The sequence below is a fragment of the Amphibalanus amphitrite genome, unplaced genomic scaffold (genome assembly GCF_019059575.1).
Source record: "Amphibalanus amphitrite isolate SeventyFive unplaced genomic scaffold, NRLGWU_Aamphi_draft 000425F_arrow, whole genome shotgun sequence".
NCBI classification, from domain to species: Eukaryota; Metazoa; Arthropoda; class Thecostraca; order Balanomorpha; family Balanidae; genus Amphibalanus; species Amphibalanus amphitrite.
The window spans coordinates 56,445-69,733 of NW_024881919.1; positions in this window are offsets into that span (position 1 = coordinate 56,445).

Genomic DNA, 13,289 nt, shown 5'->3' on the forward strand with positions numbered 1-13,289 from the left:
TACCCTACCCTACCCTACCCTACCCTACCCATAGCCTACCCTACCCCTACCCTACCCTTCCCATGCCGTACCCTACCTATACCCGGCATACTTACGCCCTACTCATACTTGACAGGAGTTTTACCAAATGTGAGTGCTATCGTCCTACCCAGGCCCATGTCACTCCACTTTTGATTACATCATAAGGGGGCATCAAGACAATAATGGCGTGGTGCGCTAGAGCACTTCACGGATAGGCTTTTTAGGATCCGGCCCGACCCATATCCGGCAAGTCATATCCAGATCCGCCCATTATCCGCCTTTCTTTGAATATCAGAATCCGGCCCACCCATGGCCCGTATTGCAGCCAAACTTCCAAAAAATATCCGTAATAATCCGTTTCACCAATAACTGGTTTCACCCAAAACTGGACTAACAAATTCAATCTAAGGGACCAGACAGCCATACAAGTCTTGTGACAAGTGAGTGTCATAAAATGATGCCTATTACTTTAATCAAACCTCTGCTGCCGCTTAACACATTAGGTTAATTTTTAACTTCAATGTTGAATGTTAAAATTTTGATCCGTTTTGATCCAGGTTCAACCTTCAATTCCCAAATCCGGCCCGCCCATATCCGTTCTTTTTTAACAAATTTAGAATCCAATCCTATCCGGTCCGCGGATTTATCCGTGGATAACGGATTTATCAGGCCCATGAAGTGCTCTATGGTGCGCCACAATCGCTTCCAAGCTTCTTGCCAACAGCTGCCATTTTTGAAAATATTATTTTGAAATAAAGTTACAAATACTAAAAAATATTGTAATTAAGTTATTATTCATATCTATACGTTATCTAAAAACATACTGAAAAATGATTTACTTATAGTAAAAATATAGTCTCGATGCGTTTTTACGTTGCTTTTCTGCTACTGCAGAGGGTTTTTAAATCACCGTTATCTTCAAAACCGGCCATTTCTTAGCATATTGCTGCTCTTTTTTGTCGCTAGAAAATTAGTTGGGCTTTCCAGTGACATCAACGGTTGAGCAATATGTGAAAAGTACCATCAATAATCTTCAAATGAAGTTTGTCATTTTTACGTTGTTAAGGAATGGAGTACCCCTTGCGAGCATCAGGGATGACGTCACTCAGGATCTGTCTCTGATTGGTCGGCGGGGGAGTGACTGTACCTTCTATATATGGCCTTGGTCCTACCTGTTCTTGAGATATATAAATGGGCTCCTGCACGTGCGCACGCGCTTACTGAGACTCCAGATGACTTGTGTGAGCCACCTATCTAAGTTGTCCCCAAAAGTGTACAAAAATTGAGTGAAATCGACCAAGGGATTCATCAGATGTAGAAGCAGACCCCCTCTCGTGCGCACGTGCATGAGTCCACCCCACCTGTGACACATGGCCCTACATCGCTTGGTGAGTGCCCTGCCTGCCGACAGTCCAAGTTTCAGCGCAATCGGCCCAGAAACGGCTGAGTTATATGCAAGTACAATTTTCAAGGGTTTGGCGATATCCCTAAGCGGGCGGTGCCTTGTAGCCTATGCCGTGCTGACTGATGGTCAAATGTTTAATGACATGCCGGCTATAAGCCATCGATCGGATTTCATCGGAAAATATGTCTAACGTTAACAAAACACGATGGTATGCCTGAGTCATTTTCACGGAAGTTTATTGACTTTTTGATAATGTTTTGGGTGGATATTGATGAGAAAAGAATGCGCTATCCGAATGTGTGTATTTCATGGTCAATTTTCAACGTTTTTGATACGTTATGATGTTGTAAAGGTCAGTGCACTCGGCGCGCATCAAATTTTCAAATAAATTTCTCATTATTAAGGAAGTGATAGCAACAATCACCTTTTCTTTTCATTCATTGTATCACCCGTGCAATTACCTAAAAAATGGTACCACACCGATTTCATTCGGTCAAACCGTTTTCAAACGGCACCGATTTTTCCTCCACGAGGCACGAAATCGGTCATTTTTTCACAACAATTGGTCCTGATGTGCACGTGACGCGCCCAACGTTATAAAACCACATCAATACGCTAGCTTTATCTCTCCTCTATCGATCGGTGGCAACCGCGTGTCGCTGTGACAACCGGTCGTCAAGATATGGGCCCGGAAAGGAGCACGCGTCGGACCGATTTCGGCCGACGGCGCCGTTTTTCGCGCCCCGTGCTAAACCAATGGCGAGCGTGGCTCGTGCTCGCGACGCCGCCAGAGACGCACCCCTGGTCGGATCGCGCCCAAATTTTAATACCATCGTTCGATTTGACTGCGCTTGTCGACTGCCAAATTTCACGCTCCTACATGGCGCCGTTCCGGCGCAAGACACCCAGATGTGGATGACACTTTTCGTTTGTGACACACAGACAACTTCTCTTTTATAATATATCCGACTAGAATACAGGTTTACGCGATAACTGTACGCTTGGATAGATATTGTTGATGGGGCCATTAGTTTGGTTGTCAAAACTTGTATGCTTATATAGGTAGGGTTGAGTTTTATAGTTACTTTATTTAATTGTAAGTAGGTAGGTATGGCTTTTCGAGGAGCACTACGGATCCAATAGTTTGGCCATTGAATTATTAAAAAAAAAACACGCCCGCCCGCCGCCAACCGCAAACGCCGCAAAAATAAAAAACGATCGCCTCCAACCGCAAATAACACAGCAAACGCCGCAAAAAATAAAAACCGCCCGCATCGCGCGCCCGCCCGCCGCCAACCGCAAACGCCGCAAAAATGAAAACCGCCCGCATCGCACGCCCCCCCGCCGCCAACCGCAAACGCCTCGAAAAACGGCCACCCGCCGCCAAACGCTAAAACCGCAAAATGCGCGAAAGGCACGCCCGACAAACGTCGCAAAAAATAAACAATCGCCCGCCCAACGCAAAAACGCAGAAACTCCGAAAAAACGTCCGCATCGCACGCACGCAAACCGCCAACCGAAAACGCCTAAAAATCGCCCGCCCGCCACCAAACGCAAACACCGCAAAAAAGCGCCCGCTCGCCCCAAACGCAAACACCGAAAAAAGGAAACAAAAAAGCGCCCGCCCGCCCCAAACGCCAAACGCGCAAAACGCACGCCCGAAACGCCAACGCAAACGTCGCAATAAATTAAAACAAATAAAAAAATCGCCCGCCCGCTGCAAACCGCAAAAAAAGCGCAAAAACGCCACAAAAAAATCAAAACCGCCCGCATCACCCGCCCGCCCGCCGCCTAAAACAAACACCGCAAAAACGCAAACAACGCCGCAAAAAAAGCGCCCGCATCGCACGCCTGCCCGCCCCCAACCACAAAACGCCGCAAAAAAAAAACGGCCGCCCGCCGATAAACGCAAACACCGCAAAAACGCAAACACCGCCGCAAAACCGCCCGCATCGAACGCCTGCCCGCCGCCAACCGCAAAACGCCGCAAACGCCGCAACAAAGGAAACCGCCCGCATCGCACGCCCATCCGCCGCCAATCGGAAAAGACGTAAGAGGCCCTACCGTACCCTACCAATATACATACCCAACCCATACCCTAGTCCTAACCATACCCTACCCATACCCTACCATACGTTTACCTTATACCATACCATACCCAACTTTACTTTACCATACCCAACTACCCTACCCTACCCAAACGGCAAACCTACCTCTACCCTATACCTTACCATACCTATACTTTTCCCTACCCTACCCATACCCAACACTACCTCCATCCTATACACTACCCTACCCATAAAATAACCTACCCTACCCTACCCATACGTACCCTACCCTACCCTACCCTACCCTACCCTACCCTATCCAAAGCCTACCCTATCCAAAGCCTACCCTATCCAAAGCCTACCCTATCCATACCCTACCCTTCCCATACCGTACCCTACCTATACCCGGCATACTCATGCCCTACTCATACTTGACCAAAGAGTTTCACAACATTTGAGTGCTGTCGTCCTACCGGTTCTTGAGATATATAAATGGGCCCCTGCACGTGCGCACGCGCTTACTGAGACTCCAGATGACTTATGTAAGCCACCTGTCTAAATTGTCCCTAACAGTGTACAAAATTTGATTGAAATCGACCCAGGGATTCATCAGATGTAGAAGCAGACCCCCTCACGTGCGCACGTGCATGAGTCCACCCCACCTGTGACACATGACCCTACATCGCTTGGTGAGTGCCCTGCCTGCCGAAAGTCCAAGTTTCAGCGCAATCGGCCCAGAAACGACTGAGTTATATGTAAGTACAATTTTCAAGGGTTTGCAATATCCCTAAGCGGGCGGTGCCTTGTAGCCTATGCCGTGCTGACTGATTGGCAAAAGTTTAATGACATGCCGGCTATAAGCCATCGATCGGATTTCATCGGAAAATATGTCTAACGTTAACGAAACACGGTGGTATGCCTGAGTCATTTTCACGGAAGTTTATTGACTTTTTGATAATGTTTTGGGTGGATATTGATCAGAAAAGAATGCGCTATCCGAATATGTGTGTTTCATGGTCAATTTTCAACGTTTTCGATACGTTATGATGTTGTAAAGGACAGCGCACTCGGCGCGCATCAAACTTTCAAATAAATCTTTCGTTATTAGTGAAGTGGTAGTAGCAATCACTTTTTCTTTTTATTCATTGCATCACACGTGCAATTACCTAAAAAATGGTACCACACCGATTTCATTCGGTCAAACAGTTTTCAAACGGCACCGATTTTTCCTCCACGAGGCACGAAATCGGCCATTTTTTTCACAACAATTGGTCCTGATGTGCACGTGACGCGACCAACGTTATAAAACCACATCAATACGCTAGCTTTATCTCTCCTCTATCGATCGGTGGCAACCGCGTGTCGCTGTGACAACTGGTCGTCAAGATAAAGGCCCGGAAAGGAGCACGCGTCGGACCGATTTCGGCCGACGGCGCCGTTTTTCGCGCCCCGTGTTAAACCAATGGCGAGCGTGCCTCGTGCTCTTGACCCTACCAGAGACGCACCCCTGGTCGGATTGCGCCCAAATTTTAATACGATCGTTCGATTTGACCACGCTTGGAGCCTGCCAAATTTCACGCCCCTACATGGCGCCGTTCCGGCGCAAGACACCCAGATGTGGATGACACTTTTCGTTTGTGACACACAGACGTACAGACCGACAACTTCTCTTTTATAATATATCCGACTAGAATACAGGTTTACGCGATAACTGTACGTTTGCATAGATATTGTTGATGGGGCCATTAGTTTGGTTTGTATGTTTATATAAGTAGGGTTGAGTTTAATAGTTACTTTATTTAAATGTATTGTAGGTAGGCATGGCTTTTGGAGGAGCACTACGGATCCAAAAGTTTGGACTTTGAATTATTAAAAAAAAAACACGCCCGCCCGCCGCCAACCGCAAAGTCCGCAAAAATAAAAAACGACCGCCTCCAACCGCAAACGCCGCAAAAAATAAAAACCGCCCGCATCGTGCGCCGCCCGCCGCCAACCGCAAACGCCGCAAAAATGAAAACCGCCCGCATCGCACGCCCGCCCGCCGCCAACCGCAAACGCCTCGAAAAAAACGGCCGCTCGCCGCCAAACACTAAAACCGCAAAATGCGCCAAAGGCACGCCCGAAATGCCGACGCAAACGTCGCAAAAAATAAACAATCGCCCGCCCAACGCAAAACGCCAATCGCCCGCCCAACGCTAAAACGCCTAAAAACCGTCCGCATCGCACGCACGCTAACGGCCAACCGAAAACGCCTAAAAATCGCCCGCCCGCCACCAAACACAAACACCGCAAAAAAGCGCCCGCTTGCCTCAAACGCAAACACCGTAAAAAAGAAACAAAATAGCGCCCGCCCGACCCAAAACGCAAAACGCACGCCCGAAACGCCAACGCAAACGTCGCAATAAATTAAAACAAATAAAAAATCGCCCCCCGTCGCAAACCGCAAAAAAAAACGCAAAAACGCCGCAAACAAATCAAAACCGCCCGCATCGCCCGCCCGCCCGCCCCCAAACACAAACACCGCCGCAAAAAAACCGCCCGCATCGCACGCCTGCCCGCCGCCAACCGCAAAACGCCGCAAAAAACGGCCTCCCGCCGACAAACGCAAACACCGCAAAAACGCAAACACCGCCGCAAAAAACCGCCCGCATCGCACGCCTGCCCGCCGCCAACCGCAAAACGCCGCAAACGCCGCAACAAAGGAAACCGCCCGCATCGCACGTCTAACCGCCGCCAACCGAAAAAGCCACAAAAGGCCCTACCCTACCCTACCAATATACATACCCTACCCATACCCTAAACCTACCCATACCCTACCCATACCCTACCCTAGGTTTACCTTATACCCTACCATACCCAACTTTAACCTAGCATATCCAACTTTTCCCTTCCCTACCCAAACGGCGAACCCACCTCTACCCTATACCTTACCATACCTATACTTAACCCTACCCATACCCAAAACTACATCTATCCTATACACTACCCATACAATAACCTACCCTTCCCATACCGTACCCTACCTATACCCGGCATACTCATGCCCTACTCATACTTGACCGAGGAGTTTTACCGAATTTGAGTGCTATCGTCTAACCTGGTCTTGATGTATATAAATGGACCCCTGCACGTGCGCACGCGCTTACTGAGACTCCAGATGACTTATGTGAGCCACCTATCTAAATTGTCCCCAAAAGTGTACAAAATTTGAGTGAAATCGACCCAGGGATTCATCAGATGTAGAAGCGGACCCCCTCACGTGCGCACGTGCATGAGTCCATCCCACCTGTGACACATGACCCTACATCGCTTGGTCAGTGCCCTGCCTGGCGACAGTCCAAGTTTCAGCGCAATCGGCCCAGAAACGGCTGAGTTATATGCAAGTACAATTTTCAAGGGTTTGCAATATCCCTAAGCGGGCGGTGCCTTGCAGCCTATGCCGTGCTGACTGATTGGCAAAAGTGCAATGACATGCCGGCTATAAGCCATCGATCGGATTTCATCGGAAAATATGTCTAACGTTAACAATACACGGTGGTATGCCTGAGTCATTTTCACGGAAGTTTATTGACTTTTTGATAATATTTTGGGTGAATATTGATGAGAAAAGTATGCGCTATCTGAATATGTGTGTTTCATGGCCAATTTTCAACGTTTTCGATACGTTATGATGTTGTAAAGGACAGCGCACTCGTCGCGCATCAAACATTCAAATGAATTTTACATTATTAAGGAAATGGTAGACATAATCACTTTTTGTTTTCCATCATTTATTTTCTCGTATATTTACCTGAAAGATGACACCACACCGAACTCATTCGGCCAAACAGTTTTTAAATGGCACCGATTTTTCCTCCACGAGGCACGAAATCGGTCATTTTTTCACAACAATTGGTCCTGATGTGCACGTGACGCGCCCAACGTTATAAAACCACATCAATACGCTAGCTTTAGCTCTCCTCTATCGATCGGTGGCAACCGCGTGTCGCTGTGACAACTGGTCGTCAAGATATAGGCCCGGAAAGGGACACGCGTCGGACCGATTTCGGCCGATATCGCCATTTTTCGCGCCCCGTGTTAAACCAATGGCGAGCGTGCCTCGTGCTCTTGACCCCGCCAGAGACGCACCCCTGGTCGGATTGCGCCCAAATTTTAATACGATCGTTCGATTTGACCACGCTTGTCGACTGCCAAATTTCACGCTCCTACATGGCGCCGTTCCGGCGCAAGACACCCAGAAGTGGATGACACTTTTCGTTTGTGACACACAGACAACTTCTCTTTTATAATATAGCCGACTAGATGGCCATGTTTGCGCGATAACTGTATAGATTCGATAGATATTGTTAATGGGGGCATTAGTTTGGGTGTATGAGGTTATATTTTTATTTGTATGAGATAGGTGAAGTTTGACATTTGGTTTTAATTGAGCTGTATGGTATGCTGGTGCTGATTACCAGGTTGTTTGAGTCTTTCGGATGCCCCTTATGCACTCAAACTTAACATACATACACTACAATACCCTACCCTACCCAGGATGGATGGATGGATGAACGCGATAACTGTACGTTTCGATGGCAATTGTTCATGGGGCCATTAGTTTGATGTATGAGGTTATATTTTCATTTGTATGAGTTAGGTGAAATTTGATACTTTAAAGTGTATGGTATGCTGGCGCTGATAACGGATTGTTTGAGTCTTTCGCATGTTAGGTCCCTTATGCACTCTACCCTACCATACACACTCTACCCTACTCATACCCTACCCCTACTCATACCCTACTCCTACTCATACCCTACCCCTACTCATACCCTACCCCTACTCATACCCTACCCCTACTCATACCCTACTCATACCCTACCCCTAATACCCTACCCCTACTCATACCCTACCCCTACTCATACCCTACCCCTACTCATACCCTACCCCTACTCATACCCTACTCATACCCTACCCCTACTCATACCCTACCCCTACTCATACCCTACCCCTACTCATACCCTACTCATACCCTACCCCTACTCATACCCTACCCCTACTCATACCCTACTCATACCCTACCCCTACTCATACCCTACCCCTACTCATACCCTACTCATACCCTACCCCTACTCATACCCTACCCCTACTCATACCCCTACTCATACCCTACCCTACTCATACCCTATAATAACGTAATGGCGCAAACCAGCCGCCCGCCGCCAAACGCTAACACGCAAAAACGCACAAAATGCACGCTCAAAACACCAACGCAAACGTCACAATTAGAAAAAACAGTGCTGCAAACCACAAACAGCACCGCAAACGCCGCAAAAAAAGAAAACCGCCCGACGCCGCCAATCGGAAACGCCGCAAATGCCGCCGGAAACGCTTCAAAAAAGCCCTACCCTACCCTACCTATACCCTAGCCCTACCCCTACCCCTACCCTACCCTACCCTATCCTACCCTACCCTACCCTACCCTACCATACCCTACCCATACAGTTGGAGACGAAATCAGATTTAACTCAATGCTTAATTAAGTGGTCTTCCTGTTACAGCATATTTGTTTTAGTGTTGATTCCGATTTCCGATTGATGTTTGGAGGCAGAAATAGATCAATTTAACGTAAAAAAGAAGCGCCTGCGCGAAACCGTGAAATGTACCAGATTTGGGCCTCAATGTACCAGCGTACCAGAAAATGTTAAAATGTACCAGATCTGGTACAATCGTACCATAGCGGCAGCACTGCGGCCGCCGCTCAACCGGTAAAAATGCGTCGAAAACGGTACAATCATTGCTCTGTTTCTTAGAGCCCTTGATAACTTTTTGAAAATATTTTGGGTCGATATTGATCAGAAAAGAGTGCTCTTTAAATATATTAAGGACTTTTAGCCATAAGTCTACGTTATCAATATATTATGATGTTGTAAAGGTAAGCGTGCCTGTTTCACGTAAAACTCGCAATTTGTAAGCGTTTAATTATAAAGATGTGCGAGTGAATGGCCAAAAATATATATATTCTGAAGAGGCCAGATCCTCTTTTAGTCCGTGAAATGCACCCCGTGTCATTCGAGTGCATCGTTTTCAAATGCCAACGTTTTTCCTGAAATGTGTAAAAAATGCCCGTTTTCTCGAGATTAGAGGCTATTTCTTTGCACGTGGTACATACCTAAGAAAAAAACTTATTGCATACGATAGACCCATCTCTTCTGTATCCATCAGTGAAAACCGCATGTCGCTGCGACTTACGGTTACCGAGATATAAGCTCGGGAAAGGAGCGCTGCAGGCCCGGTTTTCGCCCGTTGGCGGTTTTCGCCGGCCACGTGTTAAGCCTATGGGAGCACCCTTTTGCACGTGCCGACGGCGCACCCCTGGGCCGATCACCCCCAAATTTTAATACAAAGGCCGCCCACGCCCACAGATTCGGCATGCCAAATTTCACGTCGATACGCGGCGCCTTTCAGGCGCAATAAGACACATAAGACATGACACATGGATGGATGGAGAACGCACGCACGGACGACTTATAATTCATAATATAGACTAGATGGCATGTTTTGCGCTATAACTGTGCGTTTTGATAGATGCGTACTTTGAGGGGGCATTAGTTTGGGTGTGAGAACTTATGATATTTATTTGTCTTATTTTGTCGGAGTTGGATTTTTTTTTTATAAATTTTGTCCGAACCTTTTGATGGGAAGGATTCACAAGGACAGAGCCACCGCTAAGCGAAGCTTGTTGCGATGACCCTGCCCTCTACCCTCCGATCGCGCAATTCCGATTATATGGCAGAATTTAGAGTCCAAAGTTTAACGTGCGCACAAAGCCGCGCACGGCCGGTCCCCTCGCTGACTTCACCTGGCTACGGCCTGCCACCAACCGCAACCATACCTGTCAGGAGGCCCATAAATGTCGAGCGCCCGTCGCGCTTCGAACCCGGACTGTTATAACCGGGAACGCGTGCTCTCACCACGCGGAGTCCAACGCTCTAACCAACTGAGCTACGGGACCGGCTATTTGGATATTTGTTTTGATATTTTTGGATATTTGGATATTTGTTTGAACGGCATGTTATGCTGGTGCTGGTTGCGGGTTGTTAGAGCCTTTCTCATGGTTTGCCTTTATCGAACTCAAACCACCCTACCCTACCCTAACCTACCCATACCCTACTTTACTCATAACCTACACAAAGTTACCCTTCTCATACTCGATTAAAGTAACATACCAAATTTGAGCGCAATCGGCCCAGCCGTTCTTGAGATATAAAGGCGGCCCGCTGCACGTGCGCACGCGCTGAGACTCCAGATGACTTGTGCCAGCCACCTTTCTAAAATCTAAATTGTCCCCAACACTCAACAGTGTACAAAATTTGAGCGAAATCGGCCCAGCCGTTCTTGATATGCAGAAGCGGACCCCTCACGTGCGCACGTGCAATCGATCCACCCTACCTGTCACAAATGACCATACATCACCAGGTTAGTGCGCCCTCCAACCACAGTCCAAGTTTCAGCGCAATCGGCCTAGTAGCAGCTGAGTTATTCCTAGTACAATAATGTGCTGTTTACTGGTAGGCGCTTATTTGCAGCGTTTGGAATTCTCCTTTGCGGGCGGTGCATTGCAGCCCATGCTTTGATAGCTATTGTGAAAAGTGAAATGACCTGACGGCCATAAGCCATCGATCGGATTTTGTCGAAAAATACCTGTAACGTTAACAAAACACGGTCGTATGTTTGAGTCATTTTCACAAAAGTTTATTGACTTTTCGATAATATTTTGGGTGGATATTGGTCAGAAAAGAATGCTCTTTCCGAATATGTAGGTTTCATAGCGATTGATCAGCGTTTTCAATACGTTTTGATGTTGTAAAGGACGTCGCGCTATGCGCGAATCAAATTTTCAAATTAATTTTTCGTTATTAAGGAAATGGTACGGATCATCACTTTTTATCTGCTATCCTCTGATTACACGTACATTTGTCTGCAAAATGATACAACACCGATTTCATTCCGTCAAGCCGTTTTCCAGCGGCATCGTTTTTCTTCCCACAATGCACGAAATCGGTCATTTTTTTCACAACCGGGGGTGCTGTCTTGCACGTGGCGCGTGCTATGCTATGAAACCATATCGATACGCTAGTTCCATCTCTCCTCTATCCAGTGGTGAAAACCGCTTCTCGCTGCGCCCACCCGTTGCCGACTTATACAGCCGGGAAGCAGGCGCCGCAGGCCGGTTTTCGCCTGATCTTCGATTTGACCGTTTCCCGTGTTAACCCTATGGCGCACGCGAGCGCGTGCTGACGGCGCACCCCTGGGCCGATGACTCCCAAATTTTAATGCAGAGGTCCCCCACGCCCGCAGATTCGGCATGCCAAATTTCACGTCGATACGCGGCGCCTTTCAGGCGCAATAAGACACATAAGTCCTGACAGACACGGGCACGCACGGACATCTTATAAATCATAATATAGATAGATAGACTAGATGGCATGTTTTGCGCTATAACTGTGCGTTTTGATAGATGCGTTTGAGGGGGCATTAGTTTGGGTGTGGGAACTTCTGATTTTTATTTGTATTATTTTGTCGGAGTTGGATATTTGTTTGAACGGCATGGTATGCTGGTGCTGGTTGCGGGTTGTTAGCGCCTTTCTCGTGGTTTTCCTTTATCGAGCTCAAAGCTACCCTACCCTTACCTACCCATACCCTACCTTACTAATAACTTACACATAGTTACCCTTCTCATACTCGATTAAAGTAACGTACCAAATTTGAGCGCGATCGGCCCAGCCGTTCTTGAGATATCAAACTGGCCCACTGCACGTGCGCACGCGCTGAGACTCCATATGACTTGTGCCAGCCACCTTTCTAAATTGTCCCCCACACATATTCCAAATTCCGGGATGGGTGGACTTTAGCGTATTTCGTCTTTCGGTGGACTTGAAAACTACGCATGCTGGGAGGATGACTTTTAGATGGCAGCACACGTCAGGTAGGTAGCAAGAAAATATCAACTGGCCGCTGTCCTATGCCGGTTAGTTTTGATGTGGTAGCCGGTCGAATTTGGGTGCAAAAAAGCGTTTCGGTGGACTGTACTTTTAGGTGGACATATTTTTTTTTGTCTTGAGATAACGGTATAAGTGGACATTTTTTTTTGCTTTGAAATGTAGTGCATAGGTGGACGTACATTTTTGTTTTTAAATTGCACTTTAAGTTGACATATTTTTTACGTGCTTTATTACAAGCGAGCCAGCGGAGCGAGCGAAGCAAGCTTTCGTAGAATGGCGGAAAATTCTGAGTACCTATGAGCAACTTGGCAATGTATTTCAATGCGTCAACGACCAACGTTGAAGTGTACTACACGTGCGCACGTGGAGGGTGCCGCTTCCAGATCTCAGGAACGGCTGGACCGATTGTGCTCAGATTTGATACACCGATAGCGACCGGTTGGCAGGGTGCCGTGCAAAAGTCAGTTGGAAATACCCCCACTCAGTTTCGCACTTGCAGGGCTCATCCTTTTGCTCGCTCGCGTATCGCCCCGAAAGGCGTCTTACTGGTTCATTAACCCGCTCGGCGTTTTCACGCCCCCCCCCCCCCCCAGGTTTTCGCTGACATCTCAAAAACGGTTTGGTACAGCTTATTATACGTCTTTTCCGTACAGGCTTTGAAAATTTTAGCTCCAGGTCATCAAAGGTCAGGTCACCAGGTCAAGTTAAGTGACCCAACCCCCGAAAATAAATTCAAACACGCGCCCTGACCATAAGATACACGGCCCCACGGCCCCAGAGTTGGGGGGGGGGGCAAGCTGCCCCTACTGCCCCCTCCCCGGTTCCCGCGCC